We start from the raw sequence: 24,638 nt of genomic DNA, 5'->3' as shown, positions 1-24,638 counted from the left end.
AAGGAAATAATGACAGAGAACTTCCCAAACTTAATGAAAGGCATGACTGTGCACATCCAAGAAGCCCAAAGAACAACAGAAAGGATAAACTTGAAGAAAAATATGCCCTGTCACATACTGATTGAAATGTTGAAAGAAGAGGAAAAGGAGAGAGTTCTGAAAGCTGCAGGAGAAAAGCAAAATGTTATGTACAAGGGACACACAACAGATAAACTACAGATTTCTCATAAGAACCATGGAAGCAAGAGAGCACTAGGTTGATATACTTAATGTGCTGAAAGAAATCAACTGCCTATGAAGAATTTTATATCCAGTAAAACATTCTTCCAAAAATTATTCAGAACACATTTTCTGATCACAATGGAATGCAAACTAGAGGTTAGTAACTATCAAAGATCCCAAACACTCACAAATCTCTGGAGGTTAAACAACACACTCCTAAACAATCAGTGGGTCAAAGAAGAAATTGCAGGGTAAATTGCTAAATATCTAGAGATGAATGAAAATAAGAACATAACATATTAAAACTTATATGATACTGCAAAACTGGTATTGAGGGGGAAATGTATAGCTCTAAATGCATACACTAAAAAGGAAGAAACAGATAAAATCAAAGAACTAATGGAGCAACTGAAGAAGAAAGAAAATGATCAGCAAACTAATCCTAAAGCAAGTAGAAGGAAAGAAATAAAAAGGATTAAAGCAGAAATAAATGATACAGAAAACAGAAAAACAATAGAGAGAATAAATAAAACTAAAAGTTAGTTCTTTGAAAAGATCAACAAGATCAAAAAACCCTTAGCTAGGCTGACAAAGTCAAAAAAGAGAGAAGACCCAAATAAATAAAAATAATGAATGAGATTCTTTACTACAGATCCCAAAGAAATATAAAATAAATAAATAAATAAAAAAATAAGAGGATACTATGAACAACTCTACACCAACAAAGTTGATGATTTAGAGGAAATGGATAATTTCCTGGAAACACACGAACAACCTAAACAAAATAAAGAAGAAATAGAAGGCCTTAACAAACCAATCACAAGTAAAGAGATACAATTGGTTATTAAAAAGCTTTCTACAAATAAAACCCCAGGGCCAGGTGGTTTTACAGGAGAATTCTACCAAACTTTCCAAAAAGAAACAACAACATTCCTACTTAAAATCTTTCAAAAAAACTGAAGAAAATGGAACACTAACTAACTCATTTTATGAAGCCAACATCACTCTAATACTAAAACCAGATAAAGATGATAAAAGAAAGGAAAACTATTGGCTAATTTCCCTAATGAATACAGATGCAAAAATTCTCAACAAAATACTTGCAAATTGAATTCAAAGACACATTAAAAAAATTATACACCCTGACCAAGTGGGGTTCATCACAGGCATGCAAGCGTGGTTCAACATAAGAAAATTAACATAATACAACACATTAACAAATCAGAAGAGAAAATCAAATGATCACCTCAATAGATGCTAAAAAAGCATTTGACAAAATCCAGCATCCTTTTTTGATAAAAACACTTCAAAAGGTAGGAATTGAAGGAAACTTGCTCAATATGATAAAGAGCATATATGAAAGATCCACAGCCAGCATAGTACTCAATGGTGAGAGACTAAAAGCCTTCCCTCTAAGATGAGGAACAAGACAAGAATGTCTGCTGTCACCACTATTATTCAACATTGTGCTAGAAGTTCTAGCCAGAGCAATCCTTTCCATATTGGAAAGGAAGAAGTAAAGGTGTCATTATTTGCAAATGATATGACTGTATATTTGGAAAACCCTGAGAAATCGATGACACACCTACTTGAGCTTATAAACAAATTCAGCAAAGTGGCAGGGTATAAGATTAATGCACATAAGTCAGTAATGTTCCTATACAGAAGAAATGACATAACTGAAGGGACACTCAAGAAAAAGATTCCATTCTCAATTGCAACTAAAAAAATTAAGTACCTAGCAATAAACTTAACCAAGGTTGTAAAAGACCTCTACAAAGAAAATTCCATAACTCTACTAAAAGAAATAAAAGGGGACCTAAAGAGATGGAGAGATATTCTGTGTTCATGAATAGGAATACTAAACATCATTAAGATGTCAATCCTACTCAAACTGATCTACAGATTCAATGCAATTCTCAGCAAAATTCTAACAATCTACTTTGCAGATTTGGAAAAGCTAGTCATCAAATTTATGTGGAAGGGAAGGATGCCTAAAATTGTTATAAACATTCTAATAAAGAAAAACAAAGTAGGAGGTCTTACACTGTCTGCCTTTGAAGACTACTATAAAGCCACAGTAGTCAAAACAGCATGGTATTGGCACAAAGATAGACATATTGATCAATGGAATCAAACTCAGAATTCAGAAACAGAACTCCAAATCTATGGTCAACTGATTTTTGATAAAACCCCCAAATCCACTGCACTGGGACATAACAGCCTCTTCAACAAAAAGGGGTTGGGAGAACCGGATATCTATATCCAAAAGAATGATAGAGGACCCCTACCTTACACCCTATACAAAAATTAACTCAACATGGATCAAAGATCTCAATATAAGAGACAGTATCATAAAACTCCTAGAAGATAATGTAGGGAAACATCTTCAAGATCTAGTATTAGGAGGTCACTTCTTGGACCTTACACCTAAAGCACAAGCAACAAAAGAAAAAATAGATAAATGGGAACTCCTAGAATTAAAAGCTTCCGTATATCAAAGGAATTTGTCAAAAAGACAAAGAGGCAGCCAACCCAAAGGGGGAAAATATTTGGAAACCATGTATCTGATATGAGACTGATATCTTGTATACATAAAGAAATTTTACAACTCAATGAGAATAGTACAAACAGCCCAATTATAAAATGGGCAAAAGATATGAAAAGACATTTCTCTGAAGAGGAAATACAAATGACTAAAAAACACATGAAAAAATATTCATCTTCACTAGCTATTAGGGAGATACAAAGCAAGACCACAATGAGGTTTCCTCTCACACCAATAAGAATGGCTGTTATTAAACAAACAGGAAACTACAAATGCTGGAGAGGATGTAGAGAAATTGGAACTCTTATTCATTGCTGGTAGGACTGTATAATAGTTCAGCCACTCTGGAAAACAGTGTGGCAGTTCCTCAGAAAACTAGATATTGAATTACCATATGATCCAGCAATTTCACTTCTCAGTATTTACCCAGAGGATCTGAAAGCAGTGACACAAACAGATATTTGTATACCAATGTTCGTAACAGCATTGTTCACAATTGCCAAGGGATGGAAACAACGTAAAAGTCCTTCATCAGATGAGTGGATAAACAAAATGAGGTCTATACACACAAAGGAATACTACACAGCAATAAGAAGGAATGAGGTCATGAAACATATGACAACAAGGATGAATCTTGTAGACATAATGCTAAGTGAAATAAGCCAGACACAAAAGGAGAGATACTGTATGTTACCACTAATGTGAACTCTGTGAAAAATGTAAAGTAAGTGTCATATTGTTGGGGGCACAGAGATAGACAGCAGCTAGGGAAGGGGAAATGATAATCTAATAAGAACAGACAAGATATTGAGGGTGATCTTAATGATATGGGAATGCTCAGGTGTGACTATGGTTCATTAATTTTCTTTTGGTAAGGTAGGAGTATATCGGAAGGAATGAAATTATTTCAGGTAACAGTTTTTCCCATTGCTTTGCTTTACTTTGTTTGGAAATGCTTTTTTATTTGATAAGTAAAGTAATTTTAAAATATTTTTTAAATGAGGAAGATATTCTCAGATAAAAAAAAATCTGAGGGAATGCATCACTAGTAGAGTTACCCTCCAAGCAATGCTAAAGGAAACTCTTCAGACTGAAAGGAAAGGACACTAGAGAGTGGTTTAAAGCAGCATAAAGAAATAAAGACCTCCAGTAAGTAACTATTTGGGTAATTATAAATGCCATTATGATTGTATTGTACTTTATGTTATGTAACTCAACTTTTTACTTCCTACAGGTGGTATAATGAAAACACACAAAAGTAATGATAAATCTATGGTTTTGCACATTTAATTTACAAAGATATAATTTGTAACAAGTACAAAAAAAGGTGGGGGATGGAAGTGTATAGGAACAGGGTATGAGTATGCTATTGAAGTCAAGTTAGTATTAAGTCAAATATGATCATTATATATTTAGGAGATTAAATTTTAACCTCATGGTAACCACAAAGAAAATACATGAAAAATATACTCATGTAGAAAAGAGAAGAGACATGGTTGTTTGGAATGATGTACCGCAGAAAAACATGTTCTTAAACTGAATTCACTTTTCAATGAGGTTTCTTCAGTTACAGTGTGCCCTTATTCAATCAGGAGGGATCTTAATCCTCTTACTGTAATCCTTTATAAGCAGAAAGAAATTCAGACAGAGAGAGAAAGCTATGGGAAGCAAGAAGTTAATGGCACGTGGAACTAGGAAGAGAAAGGAGAGGCCAAGAAGGGCTACCACATTCATACCATATGACAGAGAAGCCCATGACTAAGGATCACTGGCAGCCGGCCCCATAATGCTAGTCTTCAGGAAGAAAGTATCACCTCATGATGCCTTGATTTGGACTTTTCTCTTAGCCTTAAAACTGTGAGCTAATATATTCCATTGTTTAAACCAACTTATTGCATGGTATTTGCTTGAGCAGCCAAGTAAACTAAAGCAGGATTCAATATGGTACAATACAAAATAACATAAATATGAAAGTAACACTAACAGAAGAATTGAGGAACAAAAAAGGTAAAAGACATACAAAGAATAAATAGCAAAATGGCAGAAGAAAGTCCTGTATTATCAGTAGTGACTTTAAATGTAAATGGATTAAACTCTCCAGTCAAGAGGCACAGATTGGCAGAATGTATTAAAAAGTATGAGCCAACTATACGCTATCTGTAAGAGAATCACCTTAAATTAAAATACACAGGTAGGTTGAAGGTGAAAGAATAGAAGAAAATACACTGTGAAGGTAGTAACCAAAAGAGAGCTGGAATAGCTATACTAATATCAGATAAAATAGATTAAGTCAAAAACAGTGACAAAGAAGGTCATTATACACTGATAAAGGGTTCAATTCAACAGGAAGATATAAAAATTATAAACATATATGCACCTAGCAGCAGAGTCCCTGAATATTTGAAGCAAATATGGACAGACACGAAGGGAGAAATTAACGTTTCTGCATTTATAGTAGAAGACTTGAATATACTACTATCAACAATGGATAGAACATCTACACAGAAGAGCAATAATGAAGTACAAGAATTGAACAATACTCTAAAGCAACTAAACTTAGAGACATAAAGAACAAATTTATACAACCGAATACACATTATTCTCAGGTTCTCATGGATCATTCTCAAGGATAGACAATATCTCAGGTCACAAAACAAGTCTCAATAAATTAAAAATATTGAAATCATACAATGTATCCTCTCCAACAACAAAGGAATGAAGCTAGAAATCAATAAAAGTGGGAGAAATGGAAAATTCACAATGATATGGAAATTAAACAATGTACTCCTAAACAGCCAATGGGTTAAAGAGGAAATTACAAGCAAAATTAGGAAATACCTTGAGGCAAATGAAAATGAAAATACAACATACTTATTGGAGGCAGTGAAGGCAGTACTGAAAGGAAAATTAGAGCTCTAAGTGTTTACATTTAAAAAGAAGAAATGTCTCAAATCAGAGACCTAACCTCAAAACTAGAAGAACTAGAAAAAGAAGAGTAAACTTAGAACAAAGCAAGCAGAAGGAAGGAATTAACAAAGATTAGAGTGGAGATAAATGAAATAGAGAATAAAAAAAATAATAGAGAGAACCGAAAATTGGTTCGTGAAAACATGAATAAAACTGACAAACTTTTAGTTAGAAAGATGAAGAATAAAAGAGGACAAAAATTACTAAAATCAGAAATGAAAAAGGTCACATTACTACCAACCCTACTGAAATAAAAAAGGACTATAAAAGGATACTGTGAACAACTGTATGTCAATGAATTAGATAACTGTGGTGGTCTGGAATTGTATGTACCACAGAAAATAGCGTTCTTAGAGCTAATCCCTCCCTGAGAGTGTAAACCTATTGTAAGTAGATTTTCATGAGGTTATATCAGTTAAGGGGTGGCCCAGAGTGGGTCTTAATCCTCTAACAGGAATCCTTTATAAGAGAATGTAATTCAGACACAGAGAAAAAGTCACAGAAACAAGAAGCTGAAAGCAAGGAAATGCAGATGAGAAGAGACCAGCAGACACCACTATGTGCCTTGCCATGTGACAGAGGAGTCCAGAATCACTGGTAGCGATTCAGGAAGAAAGCATTGTCTTGATGATGCCTTGATGTGGACATTTTTATAGCCTCAAAACTGTAACCTTGTAAGCTAATAAATTCCCATGGTCAAAAGCCAGCCCATTTTATGATATCTGCTTTCAGCAGCCTAAAAAACTAAAACAATAACCTGGACAAATTCCTGGAAACAAACAAACTACCTACACTGACTGAAGAAGAAATAGTAGATCTCAACGAACAAACAACTAATAAAAAAATTGAATCAGTAATCAAAAACTTCTGAAGAAAGAAAACTCCTGAACCAGGTGGCTTCACAGGGGAATTTTATCAAACACTCCAAGAAGAATTAACTACAATCCTTCTCTAACTCTCACAAAAACTTGAAGGGGGGGATAGTTCTTGATTTGTTCTACGAGGCCAACGTCACCATGATGCCAAAGCCAGATAAAGATACCACAAGAAAAGGAAATTACAGACCAATATCTCTTATTAATAATAGACGGCAATAATCCTCAGCAAAATATTAGCAAACCAAATACAATAGCATATTGAAAGACTTATATACCATGATCAAGTGGGATTTATTCCTGTTATGCAAGGGTCACTCAACAAAAGAAAATCAATTAATGTAATACACCACATAAACACAATGAAGGAAAATACCACAAGATCATTATAATTTTTTGTGGAAAAGGCACTTGATAAAATCCAGCACTCTTTCTTTATAAAAACATTTAGAAAATCAGGAACAGAAGGAAACTTCCTCAATGTGACAAAGGGCAAATATAAAAAACCAACAGCTAACATCATACATAATGAGAAATGTCTGAAAATTTTCCCTCTAACATCAGGAACAAGACAAGGATACCCATTGTCACCACTGTTTTTCAACATTGCATTGGAAGTTCTTGCCAAAGCAATTAGACAAGAAAAAGAAATAAAAGGCATCCAAATTAGAAGTGAAGTAAAACCTTCCCTATTTTCAAATGACATGATCCTATACATAGAAAATCCTGAAAAATCCACAACAAAACTCCTAAAGCAAATAAATTAATTCAGCAAAGTGGTTGAGCAAAAAATTAACACCCGAAAATCAGTAGTGTTTCTGTACATAAGCAATGAACTACAGGAATAGGAAATTTAAAAAAAAAAATCCATTCACAATAGCAACTAGAAGAATCTAATATCTAGGAATAAATCTAACCAAGAATGTAAAGGACTTGAAAACAGAAAACTACAAAACATTGCTAAAATAAATCAAGGAAGACATAAATAAATGGAAGGACACTACACATCCATTGATTCAAAGACTAAATATTCTTAAGATGTCAATTCTACCCAAAGCAATTTACAGATTCAATGCAATCCCAATCAAAATTCCACCCATCTTCTTTTCAGAAATGGAAAAGTCAGTCATAAAATTCATATGGAAGGGTAAGGACCATAAATAGCCAAAGCCATTGTTGAAAAACAAAGTTGGAAGACTCATACATCACAATCTTAAAACTTATTACAAATAAGTCACAGTAATCAAACAGCATGGTACTGGCACAAGGACTGATATATAGACCAATGGAATAGAATTGAGAGCTCAGAAATTGATGCTCACATTTATGGCCAACTGATTTATTTTTGTTTTTGGACAACTGGACTTTCATAAAAGGGAAAGACAATTCATTTGGAAAAGAATAGTCTGTTCAACAAATGGTGCTGAGAAAACTGGATCTCTATTTGCAAAAGAATGAAAGTGGATGCCTACTTCACATCTTACACAAAAATCAACCCAAAATGGATCAAAGACATAACTATAAAACCCAGAACTATCAAACTCTAGAAGAAAATTTAGGGAAGCATGTTCAGGGCCTTGTGTTAGGCAATGGTTTCTTAGATTTACACCCAAAATGTAAGCAACAAAATAAGAATAGATAAATGGGGCCTCATTAAAATTTAAAACTTTTGTGCATTGAAGGACTTTATCATGAAAGTAAAAAGACAACCTACAGAATGGGAGAAAATATTTGGAAACCACATGTTCTGGTTTACTAAAGCTGCCATAATGCAAAATACCAGAAATGGATTGATTTTATAAAGGGGATTTATTAGGTTACAAATTTACAGTTCTAAGGTCAAAAAAGTGTCCAAACTAAGGTATCAACAAGAGGATACCGTCACTGAAGAAAAGCCAATGGCATCTGGAACAACTCAATCAGCTGGGAAAGCACATGGCTTGTGTCTGCTGGTCCTTTGCTCCTGGGTTCTGGTTTCAAAATGGCTTTCTCCAAAATGTCTCTGGGCTTCTGTCTCTCTCAGCTGGTCTCTCTCAGCTCCTGTGCATTCTTGCTTGTTCTCCCAGGGTTTTTCTCTCTAAGCATCTGGGGTCCTCTCTTAGTTTCTCTGGGGAAAACTCTGGGCTTCATCTCTTAGCTTAGCATCTCCAGACATCTTTCCATTTGCTTCTCCAAGAATCTGGGTCTGTGTCAGCAATTAGCTTCTCCTGTGGGCAAACTCTGGATTATATATCTTAGCTTCTCTCCAAAATGTCTCTCTTAGCTTCTCTGAGCTCCTTCTCTCCATGAGCTCTCTTAAAGGTCTTCCAGTAAACTAATCAAGATCCACCTAAATGGGCAGGGTCACAGCTCCATGGAAATAATCTAATCAAAATTTTCACTTCAAGTTGGGTGGGTGACATCTCCATGGAAACAACCTAATCAAAAGGTCCCATCCTAATGGAAAGACTAATAATTTGCCCCCACAAGATTGCATTAAAGAACACAGCTTTTGTGGGGACATAATAGATTCAAGCCAGCACACCACATATCCAATAAAGTATTAATATCCAGAATATTTAAAGAAATCCTTCAACTTAACAACAAAAAGACAATCCAATTTAAAAAGTGGCAAAAGACTTGAACAGACATCTCTCCAAAGAAGATCTACGAATGGCCAGAAAGCACCTGAAAAGATGTTCAACATCATTAGCCATTAGGGCAATGTATATAATTTCATTCATATAATACAATAAGATACCATTTCATATCCACTAGAAGGGCTACTATGGCTACTATGCAAAAAAAAAAAAAAAAAGGAAAATTATAAGTATCGGAGAGCATGTGGAGAAACGGGAACACTCATTCATTTTTGGTTTAAATATAAAATAGTGCAGCCACTGTTACAGAGAGTTTGGTGGCTCCTGAGAAGCTTTAGAATTACTATATGATCCAACAATCCAAATTCTAGGTATGTACTCAAAATAACTGCAAGACTCGAACAGCTATTTGTATACCCGTGTTCATAGCAGTATGCCAAAAGATGGAAGCAACATGTTTCCATCAATCAATGAATGGATAAACAAAATGTGGTATACACACACAATGGAATATTATTCTGCCATAAAACAGAATGAAGTAACAATGTGGATGAACCTTAAAGACTTTATTTTTAGTAATATAAGCCAGACATAAAAGAACAAGTATTGTATGATCTCACTGATATGAAATAATTAGAATAAGCAAACTCACAGTCAGATTCTAGAATACAGGTTTACAGGGGATGGAGTGAGGGTATGTAATAGAAATTAAGGCTTAAAAAGAACAGAATTTCTATTTGGGATGATGGAAAAGTTTTGGTAATGGATAGTGGTGATAATATCACAATATTTTGAACATGATTAACAGCACTGAATCACATTGGAATGTGGTCAAAAGGGGAAATTTTAGGTTTTATATATGTTCCAGTTTGCTAATGCTGCCTTATGCAAAATACCAGAAATGGATTGGCTTTTAGAAAAGGGGTTTATTTGGCTACAAAGTTATAGCATTAAGTCCGTAAAATGTCCAAGGTAGGTCATCAGTAATCAGGTACCTTCACTGGAGGATGGCCAATAGTGTCTGGAAAACCTCTCTTAGCTGGGAAGGCACATGGCTGATGTCTGATTTCAATGGCCTTCTTCAAAATGTCTCTCTAAGTTGCAGCTCCTCTCTCAGTTCCTGTGTGTTCTTCAAAGTGTCCCTCTTGGCTGTAGCAAGCTTGCTCCTTCTGTCTGAGCTTATATAGTGCTCCAGTAAACCAATCAAGGCCCACACTGAATGAGCAGGTCCACACCTCCATGGAAATTATCCAATCAGAGTTATTACCTACAGTTGGATAGGTCGTATCTCCACAGAAACACTCAAAGAATTACAATCTAATCAACACTAATGTGTCTGCCTACATAAGACTGCATCAAAGATAATGGCATTTTGGGGGACATAATACATTCAAACCGGCATAATATGTACTAGAATAAAAATTTTTTAAAAAGTCCATGGGCCGTGGTGTGATTCCATTCATGCAACTGTTCACTGGAACAGTGTTTGTTTATCTCTGTCCAACTTTTCTCCCACCTAAGTGCATGCCACCACCACAAGGATGATTCAATGGACATGGACATGAGCCCCCTGAGGCCCCATAACTATCTTTTCAGTTGTGAATTAAAGGTTGTCAAGGATTATCATTTTAAGGTAGATAATTATGAAAATGACCACCACTTGTGGCAAGATGGTGAGGTAGTTGAGGCAAGGCAAACTTCTCTGTGAAAGAAACTAGAGAAAAAGCAGAAAACACTTGGACAGCAGTTCCAGGGTTCGAGCAGCCACAGTGGGACTTCTATAAAACATGGTGGGGACTTGGATGAAAAAGTGGAGAAACTGTATTTCAAAGTGTTCTAGTTTGCTAATGCTGCAGAATGCAAAACACCAGAGATGGATTGGCTTTTATAAAAGGGGGTTTATTTGGTTACACAGTCACAGTCTTAAGGCCATAAAGTGTCCAAGGTAACACATCAATAATTGGGTACCTTCACTGGAGGATGGCCAATGGTGTCTGGAAAACCTCTGTTAGCTGGGAAGGCACATGGCTGGCATCTGCTCCAAAGTTCTGGTTTCAAATTGGCTTTCTCCCAGGATGTTTCTCTCTAGGCTGCCATTCCTCAAAATGTCACTCTCAGTTGTTCTTGTGGCATCCGTCCTCTCTTAGCTTCTGGGAGCAAATGTCTGCTTTCAACGGCCATCTTCAAACTGTCTCCTAGCTGCAGCTATTCTCTCAGCCTCTGTGCATTCTTCAAAGTATCCCTCTTCACTGTAGCAAGCTTGCTCCTTCTGTCTGATCTTATATAGTGCTCCAGTAATTTAATTCAGACCCACCCTGAATGGGTGGGCCACCTCCATGGAAATTATGCAGAGTCATCACCCACAGTTGGGTGGGGCACATCGCCATGGAAACAAAGAATTACAGTCTAATTAACACTGATAAGTCTGCCCACACAAGATTACATCAAAGATAATGGCATTTGGGGGACATAATACATTCAAACTGGCACACAAAAGATGGGGTGAGTTTATTCAGCTGGGACCATTGCCTGGGGCTGGCAGTGGCAAGACGGCCACCGAGAAAGGGAGGGAGCAGCTCCCCAATTCCATACATCCACCTCAGCAATTAGCTCCTCAGCCCCACAGCCGGGAGCTCCTGTGAGAGAACTTGGGAAACAGCAGGCCTCTGTTGACTGCATTTACTCTCCCTCCATGGATGCCTATGGTGTGCATGGGTGAGAGGCAGGAGTAGGTACAGCCACCAAAGAGAAACACCAGGAGTCCCTATCTCACCCTAGTGGCTCATGGGCCACAGAGCAGGCAGGGAGCAGGGCAAGTTTGAGCCAGAGGGTGAGACATCCAGCTGCACTGCCTGAGAGTGATCCACTCAGAGGCCCAGAATCACCAGACCCACAGTGCTCTTCAGAGGACTCCCTACAGAACTGCAAAGGGCCCACCCTACACCCCAGGGATGGCAGTCCCCAGTGCACACAAAGAACTGGTGCATTGATTGGATTCCCACCTTGTTTGGACCCTAAACAGTGCACAGGCACAGTTGGGGGATAGCTTACTTGAGGGTAAGAGGTGGCTCAAGAGAGTCATCCACAGGGAAGACAGGGAAAGTGCACTTCAGCAAGCTGTAGCTCTGCCAAAAATAGATAAATGTTCAAATAATCCTGCATTTCCCAAAATAACCTCATCAAGATAAGCAAATGCTCTGAAGTCAACAGAAAATCACAAAGCACATGGAGACCCAAGAAGATATGTACAAGCCAAATGACCAAATTAAAAAGGAAGAGAACACACAGAATTTGGAGCAATTAATCTAAGAAGTACACACAAAGCTCTACAACAACATCAATGGGTTGGCTAAAGACATAAATGACATCAAAAAGACTCTAGAAGAACATAAAGAAGAATTTTAAAGAGTAAACAAGAAATCACAGAGCTTATGGAAATTCAAGATACTACTGAACAAATTAAAAATATACTAGAGACACAAAACTGCAGATTCGACAAGACAGAAGAAAGAATAAGTGAACTGAGGACACACCAATTGAATATGAATGCACAAAAGAACAAATGGTGAAAAAAAATGAAAAATTTGAAATGGAGCTCAGGGAAATGATGGACAATATGAAGCGCTAATATATAAGAATCACTGTTGTCCCAGAAGAAGAAGAGAAGAGACCTAGGAAGAATATTTGAAAACATAGTTGTTGAAAAATTCCCAACCCTTCTAAACCACATAAACATGCAAATCAAAGTACCCAACAAACTCCAAATAGAATAAATCCAAATAGACCCACTCTGAAACATACTAATCAGATAGTCAAATGCTGAGGAAAAGGAGAAAGTCCCAAAAACAGCAAGAGAAAACCAATTCACCATACAATGGAAACTACATAAGACTAAGTACTGACTATCAGCAGACACCATGGAAGTGAAAAGAAAATGGTAAGACATATTTATGATTCTGAAAGAAAAACTGTCAGCCACAAATTCTGTATCCAGCAAAGATGTCCTCCAAAACTGAGGGAGAGTTTAAATTTTCACAAACAAATGCTGAGAAAATTTGTTTAAAAGAGACCTGCCCTGCAAGAAATACTAACGGGTATTCTACCAGCTGAGAAAAAAACAAAGGAGAGAGAAGTCAGAAGGACATAGAACTGAAGAGTACTAGTAAGGGTCACTTAAAGGAAAAAAAGAGGGGGAAATAGACCTGATAAATAAAAACCAAAGGAAAAGATGGTTGTTTCAAGAACTGCCTTCACAGTAATAACTTTGAATGTGAATGGATTAAACTCCCCAATTAAAAGCTGCAGACTGGCAGAATGGATTAAAAGTTATGATCCATCAATATGCTGTTTACAAGAGACTCATCATAAACATGGAGACACAAAGGGATTAAAAGTGAAAGGATGGAAAAAATATTCCTCACAAGCTATAGCCAAAAGAAAGCAGGCACAGCAATACTAATATCAGAAAAAATAGACTTTAAATGCAAAGATGTCATAAGAGACAAAGAACACTATATATTAATAAAAGGGACAATTCACCAAGAAGAAATAATAATCATAAATGTTTCTGCACCCAATCAAGGAGCTCCAAAGTATATGAGATAAGCATTGGCAAAACTGAAGGGAGCAAGAGATGTTTCTACAATGATAGTGGAAGCTTTCAATACACCACTCTTTTCAAGACAGTACTAGACAGAAGACTAAAAAGAAATTTAGAACCTAAACAATGTGATAAATCAACTAGACTTAACAGACAGATATAGGGCCTTACATCCCAAATTACCAGGATATACCTTCTTCTCTAGGTCTCATGGAATGTCTTCCAGTTAGATCATATGCTGGGGCACAAAGCAAATCTCAATAAATTTTAAAAGATTAAAATTATGCAAAGCACATACTCTGACCATAATGTAATGAAATTAAACTCAATAAACCCCAAAGAACCAGATCTTTCACAAATATATGTGGAGGTTAAACAACACACTCCTAAACAATCAGTGGGTCAAAGAAGAAATTGCAAGAGAAAATAAATAGCTAGAGATGAATGAAAACAAGAACTTAAGACATCAAAACATACCAGATACAATGAAGGCAGTGCCGAGAGGGAAATTTATAGCTTTAAATGCATACATTTAAAAGGAAGAAAGAGCTAAAACCAAACAACTAACTGAATAAGGTAGAGAATGATCAGCAAACCAACCCTAAAGCAAGTAGAAGAAAAGAAATAACAAGGATTAAAGCAGAAATTATTTGGAGAACAACAACAACAACAACAACAACAAAAATAGAATCAATAAAACCAGAAGTTGGTTCTTTGAGGAGCTCAACAAGACTGGCAAACCCTTAGCTAGACTAACAAAGTAAAAAAGAGACAAGACCTAAATAAACAAAATCAGAACTGAGAGGGGGAACATTACATGGATCCTGAAGAAATAAAAAAAAAAATCATAAGAGGATACAGAATGAACAACTGTACACCAACAAACCAGACAACTTAAAAGATATGGACAATTTCCTGGAAACACACAAACAACCTTGAGAAGAAATAGAAGACCTCAACAAACCAAATATAAGAGATCCAATCAGTCATCAAAAATCTTCCTACAAGAAAAGCCCAAAGCCAGATGGCTTCAGAGGGGAATTTTTCCAAACATTCCAAAAAGAACTGACACCATTCTTACTGAAACTCTTTCAAAAAATTGAAGAAAAAGGAACACAACATAACTCATTTTATGAAGCTAGCATCACTCTAATACCAAAACCAGATAAAGTTACTATAAGAACGGAAAATTACAGGCCCATCTCCCTAATGAATACAGATGCAAAAATTCTCTACAGAATACTTGCAAATCAAATCCAAAGGCACATTAAAAGAATCATACACCACAACCAAGTGGGAATCATTCCAGGAGGTAAGGGTAGTTCAACATAAGAAAATTAATCAATGCAATACAACACATTAACAAATCTAAAGGGAAAAATCAAATGATGCTAAAAAAGCATTTGACAAAATACAGCATCCTTTTTTGATAAAAACACTTCAAAAGGAAGGAATTGAAGGAACCTTCCTCAATACAATAAAGGGCATATATGAAAAACCCACAGCCAGCATAACACTCAATGGTGAGAGAATGAAAGCCTTCCCCCTAAGATTGGGAATGAGACAAGGATGCCCACTGTCACCACAATTATTCAACATTGTGCTAGAAGTTCTAGCCAGAGCAATTCAGCAAGACAAAGAAATAAAAGGCATCCAAATTGGAAAGGAAGAAGTAAAGGTGTCATTATTTGAAGATGATATGATATTATATTTGAAAACCCCAGAGAAATCGATGACACACCTACTTGAGCTAATAAACAAATTCAGCAAACTGACGGAATACAAGTTTAATGTGTAAAAGTCAGTAATGCCCGTTTACATTAGCAATGACCTAACTTAAGAGGCAGTCAAAGAAAATATATCATTCATAATGGTAACTAAAAAAATCAAGTACCTAGGAATAAGCTTAACCAAGGATGTAAAAGACCTTTACACAGAAAATTACAGAACTTTACTAAAAGAAATAAAAAAGGACCTAAATAGGTGGAAAGATATTCCATGTTTATGGATAGGAAGGCTAAACATCAAGATTTCAATTCTACCCAAACTGATCTACAGATTCAACGCAATTTCAATCAAAATTCCAACAACCTACTTTGTACACTTGGAAAAGCTAGTGATCAAATATATTTGGAAGGGAAAGGGGCATCAAATTGCCATATTCTAAAAAAGGAAGAACAAAGTAGAAAGACACTTCCTGCCTTTAAGCCTACTATAAAGCCACAGTGGTCAAAACAGCATGGTGCTGGCACAAAGATAGACATATTGATCAATGGAATCAAATTGAGAGTTTGAAATAGACCCCCAGGTCATTGGTCAACTGATTTTTGATAAGGTCCCCAAAACCACTGAACTGGGACAGAACAGTCCCTTCAACAAATGGGGCTGGGAGAACCAGTTATCCATATCATAAAGAATGTAAGAGGACCCTTACCTCACAACCTGTACAAAAATTAACTCCAAGTGGATCAAAGACCTCAATATAACAGACAGTACCATAAAACTCCTAGAAGATAATATAGGGAAACATGTTCAAGACCTACTAACAGGAGGTAGCTTCTTAGACCTTATACTCAAAGAAAAAATAGATAAATGGGAACTCCTCAAAATCAAAAGCTTCTGTGCCTCAAAGGACTTTGTCCAAAAAGTGAAGAGGCAGCCAACTCAATGGGAGAAAATATTCATATAGAGACCATATATCTGATATCAGACTGATATCCAGCATATATAAAGAAATCCTACAACTCAACAATAAAAGAAGAAATAACCCAACTATAAAATGGGCAGAAGATATGAATAGACATTTTCCTAAAGAGGAAATACAAATGGCTAAATAGCACATGAAAAGACGTTCATCTTCACTAGATTATTAGAGAAATGTAAATCAAAACCACAATGATGTATCATCTCACACCAATAAGAATGGCTGCCATTAAACAAACAGGAAATTACAAATGCTGGAGTGGATGTGGAGAAATTATAACTTACACTCATTGCTAGTGGGAATGCAAAATGGTACAGCTGCTGTGGAAGAAAGTTTGGCGGTTCCTCAGAAAACTAGATATCAAGTTACCCTACAATCTGGCAATTCCACTTCTTGGTATATAACCAAAAGATCTGAAGGCAGTGACACAAACAGACATTTTCACACTGATATTCATAGCAGCATTGTTCACAATTGCCAAGTGATGGAAATGATCCAAGTGCCAATCAACAGAGGAGTGGGTAAACAAAATGTGGTATATAAATACGATGGAATACTACACAGCAGTGAGAAGGAATGAGGTCCTGAAACATAAGACAACATAGATGAACCTTTAAGACAGAAGGCTAAGTAAAATAAGTCAGACACAAAAGGAGAGATATTATATGCTATCACTAATATGAACTCCCTGAAGAATGTAAAATCAGCGTGTTATAATGTAGAATATAGGGAACTAGAGATAGACAGAAGCTAGTGAAGGGGGAATGATTACCTAATATGTACAGATATGTTAATGAGGGTGAACTTAAAGTAATGGGAATGGGCAGGGGTGATAGTTTGTTAATGGGATTATAAGTATCAGTGCAGCACTGAAGGTGAACATGATTGAAAGGGGTTGTTTAAAGACATATATCCCACAGATTAGCACTACAAATACAAATAAGTGCTTGCATGATCTTCTTCTAATGTATGACACTGGTACAAAGAGTTAACAACAAAATGGCATTTGGGAAAAACTACCTTTTGCATGTTACAGACTATATTTAATAGGAATTTCTTACCTGTACCACACTAATACAAGGGATGAATATTTAGGGGCAAGACAAAGAACTTTGGGGTGTTTTGGGTTATGATAATTGTTTAAAATTGAGAATGATGATAATTGTACAACCTAGTGAAAATAATGTGAGACACTGATTGTTTATCTTGGACAGATATATGTTATGTTTAATTAGGAACCCTCTACTTAAGTCAAGCCATCGATCTTGAGGCTTGCTCTAGTGAAACTTATGGCTGTAATGGGGAGGCTGAGCCTACCTGTAACTATACTAGAGAACCTCATTTGTTGCTCAGATGTGGCCTTTCTCTCTCCAAGCCCAACTGTTCAAATAAATTCATTACCCTCCCCACTACGTGGGATATGACTCTCAGTGGAGTGAGTCTCCCTGGCAACGTGGGACAGAACTCCAGGAATGAGCCTGGCCCTGGCATCAAGGGATTGAGAATGCCTTTTTGACCAAAAAAGGGGGAAAGAAAGGTAACAAAATAAGGTTTCAATGGCTATGAGATTTCAAAGAGAGTCGAGAAGCTATCCTGGAGGTTACTCTTTTACGAGCTCCAGCTTGAAATCCAAATGTCCACAGTACACCAGGCCCTCATCAAAAGTAGTCCTGAAAATACTAAAGAACACCCAAGTCCCTATCTGAGACTCTATAAAAGTTTCACTCACTAAGTTTACTTTTCAGAATCTTAAATCCTCCAGAGTTTATGCCAGACAAGTCCAAAACCCAGAGGCAACAGCATCTTCAAGAACATCAACCAGATGCATCCTCCCCCTTGCCATAATGTCGACACCCCTTTTCAATATGAACAAATTAGGGTGGTCACTGACAATATATCCCTGAAGATTGAGAAAGTGATCAAATGAGAGAGATGGGTAGCAACAGACAACATAGTTTTAACAAAGGATTACAAATACTGAATCTTTATATGAATATTATTTCTTTTAGTTTCTACGGTACTAGAATAGCTAGAAGGAAATAACTGACATGGTGGAACTGTAACCCATAACATGCTTTGAAATTTGCTCTATAGCTACTTGTTAAATTGTACTTTGAATTTATAAAAACACTTCTGTATATATGTTATATTTCACAATAAGGAAATATCTGAAATTATGGGACTGTAACCCATAACATTCTTTGAAATTTGCTCTATAACTACTTGTTAAACTGTACTTTGAAAGTTACCACCTTTCTGTATATGTTATAGTTCACACACACACAAAAAATAACTGAAATTGTGGAACTGTAACCCTTCTTTGAAATTTGCTCTCTACTTGTTGAATCATACTTTTAAAGTTATCACTTTTCTGTATATATGTTATGTTTCACAATAAAAAATGTAAAAAAGAAAAAGAAAAAAAGAAAAGAAAATGAGCACTAGATATCTTTAAGAATGGTTAGTTTAGGGGCTTGTACAAAGGGTGAATTTTACCTGTTGAAGCAGAGGCAACAAATTATGAAGGCAGTCCAATTAAAGTAATACTGGCAACTTTGAAAATGTCTGTACAGCCAATGGTTTCCCTTAGGGGCTTTGAAATAATAACACCTGTGGTCTTATGGTTGCAGTGTGGTTCCAGGTAGGTCTATGCCTATTAGTGGACAGCACTTAGTAGCTGTGAAGGAAGATGCAGAGTCAGAAGGTGAAGAGGAGGAGGCAGATATGAAACTCTTAAGTATATCTGAAAAGCAATCTGTCCCTGGAAATGGTAGCAATGTTTCATAGAAAAAAGTAAAACTTGCTGCTGATGGAGATGATGATGATGATGAAGGAGAAAATGATGATAAAGAAGATAATGATGATTCTGATGAAGAGGAAATGGAAGAAAAAGCTCCAGTGAAGAAATCTACATAAGATACTTCAGACAAAAATGCACAAAAGCAAACCAGAATGGAAAAGACTCAAAACCATCAACATCAAGATCAAAAGGTCAAGAATCCTTCAAAAACAGGAAAAAAAAACAACTCCTGAAATACAGAAAGAACCTAGTTCTGTAGAAGACATTAAAGCAAAAATGTAAGCAAGTACAGAAAAAGATGATTCTCTTCCCAAAGTGGAAGCCAAATTCATCAATCACATGAAGAACTGCTTTTGGATGACTGACCAGGAGGCTATTCAAGATCTTTAGCAGTGGAGGAAGACTCTTTAGGAAAATAGTTTAAACAGTTTGTTAAAATTTTCTGTCTTATTTCATTTCTGTAACAGTTGATATCTGGCTGTCCTTTTTATAATGCAGGGTAAGAACTTTCCCTAAGATAAATGTTGTCCAGGTTCCTTTGCCAAGAATGTGTTGTCCAACATGCCTGTTTAGTTTTTAAAGATGGAACTCCACCCTTTGCTTGGTTTTAAGTATGTATGGACTGTTATGATAGCACATAGTACTAGCTATGGTCAGAGACATGGAAATGGTGGGGAGACAAAAAATATACATGTGAAATAAACTCAGTTTTTTTAATGTAAAAAATCCACAGAATTCCAGAACACAATCACTGAAACCTAAGTTAAACCATGGACTATAGTTAATAGTTCAATTATAAATATGTGCTTTCATCAATTGTAACAAATGTACTACACCATTGCAGGGTGTTAATAATAGTGCGCTACATGGGAATCCTGTATTTTATGCATGATTGTTCTGTAAACCCACAACTTCTGTAATAAAAAAAAAAAAAAATCATTGTCCTTACTTCAATGACCAATACTCTTCAGTTTTCAATGCTCTTCAATGTTCTCACCATTTCTTCTTTCTCTTGTCAAAAATAAATCTAATACTCTCTTCTTAGACCCTTTCCTCTATGGAACATTTGGTCATGTTAACAATTTCTTCCTTTTATAACCTCTCCCAATAAACTCTTTGGCATTTTCTCCCATGGCTCCCCTTTCACATCTGAACCAAATTGCCTGATTTCCCCTCCATGCACCTGAAGCTCTTCCAACAATTTACCTAAACAGCCATTGCAAAGTTCAGTCTTCCTATCCCTGAATATCCAAATTCTACATATTCCTCAGGCCCTATTACAGGGCTATCTTTTCCAAGAGCTTTTCATTGCTCCTCTTACCTACTTCTCTCCATTCATGGAATTTCCATAGCATTTTAGCAATACCTTTTTTTTTAGGACATATACAATCTTCTACCAACAAGTACCTGCCACCAAATGAGTTTCACCACCACTACCACCAATTGTTTCTGAGTATGCCAGGGAAACAGATCTGGTCAACTTCCATGTAACATCTCCTTGCTGGCCCTAAAATACCATGTTTATCCTTTGTACCATTGCTGCTGCTCTATTTTCCACTAGCTAATACCTGAATCCACTCTGGAACTTTTGAGATACCAGTACTTGATGTTTCATGCCCAACCAAAAGAGAATTCTTTAAGTTCCTTTTGTATTACACCTGGATATTGAGCCATAAAATTAGCCCCTGGGCCCCAATACCTTACTTGACATTTTTAGTAAAACTAACTTGAAGTTTTTAGTAAAAGCAGCATGTGGCTACACATGGCTTATCTTCCTAGATTGTGGACATGAATACCTGAAAAAATTAAACTTTGTCACATTGAAATTTTTCCCTCCCACAGAGTAAGAAAGTCTTCATTACTAGGTTAGTTTCGATTCCTCACAAAATGAGCTCACTTCTAAAAGGCCCCAGAGTCTTTCCTAAAATAGATTTCCAGCCCCTTCACCAGTTTGTCAGATAAGTCTGTATGTACTTACAAGTGGTAGATACAGATTAGGCTCAAACGGGGATTTCACCTGCCCTAATTCCCAGTTAGATTGTGGTCAACTTGAAGGGCAGGCTCTATATCTGTTTCATTATTATCTTTCCAATCAACTTTAGCACAGAGCTTTACACACAGTAGGAACTAAGTAAAAACCTGAAAAATTAATGAGTGAATGCTATCTCTTTCTATTCTCAACCATTTCTCCTGAATTCCGTATGTTCCTTCCAAGTTCGAATACTTACAATAAACAATTTTTCACATGTAAATAATATGTAGAGAATACAAATAAACCATTATGCTAATAATCCTTCCCCAAATTTTATCACAGAATCTATTACTACTGTTACGTGGAAAAATACCACACTCCATCACTGGTTTCCATTAAAATCAAAGTATAGTTAAAGGGAAATGGAGAACAAAAGGTTTTTGTTTTCCAAACTTGGTTCTATTTTAAATAAAAAGGAAGTTTAAAATTTGGGGTAAATAAATACCTATATTTGCATGGAGGCAGATCTATGTTTTCTATGCTTCTCATCCTATACTATCAGGTTCTGTCATTTGGAAACAGTATAATATGGTTTATTCTCAAAGAGTTTTGCTTGGGATGAGATTTTTCATGGTTATGCAGACAGATAACATCCTTCTGGTGGATGTTTCCATATCATATATCATTCAATAGTGTCAAAACCACCTACTCCCAAATACCAAGCTTGGGCAACACATGCAAGTCATAGTAAGGAAAAAAAAAGATAGAGTGTTACTGGATTCTTTTCTGTATCAAACAGCTTTTAGAAGGAAAATTAGGTCTCTTCTATGCAAGAGGCCAATTTAAAAGATTTTTTTTGGTTTTATAGCTATTGTTTTCATTGCGAACTAAAAACAGGGAAGAAAATGAATTCAAATAGCCCTGTGGTTGTCTTCATTACAATTAGTGGAAAATAACCATGCATTTCAGCACCCCCATGAAACAAATTTGAACACCCAATAATTGATAACTATAGCCAATAGTACCTCTAGTTGGGGATCACCTTTATACTGACGTTAAAATTAGCAATGAATCAAGTTATTTTTGAAGATGTGTCAGAGACCACTAGGTATTTCCTAAATATCCACTTTCACCTTCTTTCTCAGTTGTACTTTAATTCTACTTCAACATATTGCTACCTGAAGTTAAAACTACATTCCCCACTTCTTTGAAGCTAGTTATGACCATATTTTCTTTTATTACTGTATACTAAATGTATAGCAGTTCAAAATCATATTTCTCCAAATCTTTCAGATTTTTTTCTTGACTGTCTGGGTAAAATATTTTATAATACTCTAGCCTCTTCCAATCCAAGTTGCATAACATCTTAGGACAATATGCAGGGCATATTAAAGGTAGATAATTTTTAGGTTTAAATTTTGGTTTGTTTTTACCATAATTTTTTTCTGGTTCTTTACATTTCTATGTCACTTTGTTTTCTTTGTGGCAGTTTTGAAGTTTAATATGTCCATGAATAGGAAAGTCTGATTATCAGAGTAGAATCAAAGCATCTGCCCAATGGAACGAATTCTTCAGTGGGAGTGAGGCAGGAGGAGGATCTGAAACAGAGGGAAAATGGCAGCTAAGTCAGGGAGGCTAAGATGAAAATGGGAGGCTAAATCATGACCATGAAAAGGCATTTTAGAACACCCAGAGTCTCAGGGGAGGCAAGTGTTGCAAATATCATATTTGCCTAGGAGACAACAAGTGGAGATAAGAGGTGCAATAACTCTCTAGTTGCAGACATAGTTAGAAATTATGTCACAAATGAAAACTTTAAGCCTGATAACTAAGTGCTCTCACCATCTTGCATTGCTGTGTCACTTGTGAATATGAAGTAGGGAAGCCTTTGTAACCCAGATCCAGAATCTGGGTGGGAGTGTTGGAGTGAACACTTCTGAACTCTCAACACTGATAAAACGAAAATATGTTTAGTCCGAGTTTGGGACTTAACTAGAATTACCTTTCACAATTGGCTGGTATCACTGCATGGCAGGAGAGCTCAGAGTATCTCTCATTCTCTGTTCTTGTCTTCATCCTAGTGGCCATGGATGGGCTTAGAATCTGGTTTACAACCCAGCTGTTCCCACAAGTAGGACCCCAGGATGGGGAGTACATGGTTTATTCTGAAGGGGGAAGACAAAGACAGTTAATGAGAATAAACAGCACTGAGAAAAATAAGAATTCCAAGCAGAAAAAAAAATTTAATCAGTTCACTTTTTAAAAATACAAATAATATAGGGATCACAAAAATTGGAAGCGAAGTAATTTTTACCTCCCCTTCAGCAGACATATACTCAATTTAAAAGCAGGGAGAGACTTCAAAATCATTCATATGAAAGCGACTCAAAGGTAATATGGGATATAAAACTAGATGAATTTTACAAAGAGATGGCAATGAAGCAAAGGCCATAGCTATTGGGTACCTAAATAAACAAATAACATATCACAAGCCCATAAAATAATGGTCCCTGTTATATAGAATATTACATTTATTTCCAGTAATATCAGTGTGGCAAAAATATAGTTTAAATGGAAAGATCCACAGGAGAGCTGAAAAAGTAACTGGGGAAACAGAAATACTGATTTAACCCCCAGAATTAAAGATTAAAGATGTTTAGTAATGTTGACCTCAACTAAATAATAACTTACACTGGGGCTGAATAAAGGGCCATAAGTATTTGAAAGTTTTATGTTCAAGAATTTATTTAATTGGCAATCAGGAGCACAAATTGGTAAATACAACTGAATTACTCATTTAAGTTTGGTCACATTAATTTTCTTTGTGCTCAACTGGAGATCTTCCTTCTGGCTGGGTCAGTGCTTAATCGCTGTAGACACTACTATGTGCTTTGTTTTGACAAAACTACTCTACATACCCAAAGTCATTCCCTGCACCAGACTTTCTTTACATCTTATCTTACCAGAAACAGAAATCATCACAATAGCTGAGGGCCTCGCTTAGGCATTATTTCTAAATATTCTTTTGATAAAGTGTATGTGTTATTTAGAAGTAAGAGAAGCATCCTATGATCTCTTCAGAACAGCAGCCCTAATTTCTTCATAGAGTTTTTGAGTTTTCACCTAGAAAGTACAGTAACATGGCCCCCAAGGAAAAAGTTCTAAGGAAATTAATTTCACTGGAAATAAGGCCTAGGCTTAGCCTCACTAGGCCCTTACTTGGCTGAACAACATAATTTTGCAGAATTAAAAAGGGCATAATCAGGGAATAGGTTCTGATTGAAGGACAGCACTGTTAAGGGGAAAAACTTTACAGAACTCTCAAATACTATGGTTTAATTTAAGAATTTAAAAGTTAGCTGAAGAACAAC

The 24,638-nt window shown here is 36.1% G+C and overlaps 1 pseudogene; it reads left to right on the top strand.

The window, feature by feature from the left end:
* The first annotated feature begins 10,154 nt into the window (after positions 1–10,154).
* LOC119540622 lies at positions 10,155–19,706 on the top strand (annotated as a pseudogene).
* Positions 19,707–24,638: the final 4,932 nt, after the last annotated feature.

Source organism: Choloepus didactylus, chromosome 7 (genome assembly GCF_015220235.1).
Source record: "Choloepus didactylus isolate mChoDid1 chromosome 7, mChoDid1.pri, whole genome shotgun sequence".
In the NCBI taxonomy this organism is placed as follows: domain Eukaryota; kingdom Metazoa; phylum Chordata; class Mammalia; order Pilosa; family Megalonychidae; genus Choloepus; species Choloepus didactylus.
The sequence above is the reverse complement of the archived record's forward strand: the minus strand, read 5'-3'. Positions and strand labels throughout refer to the sequence as shown.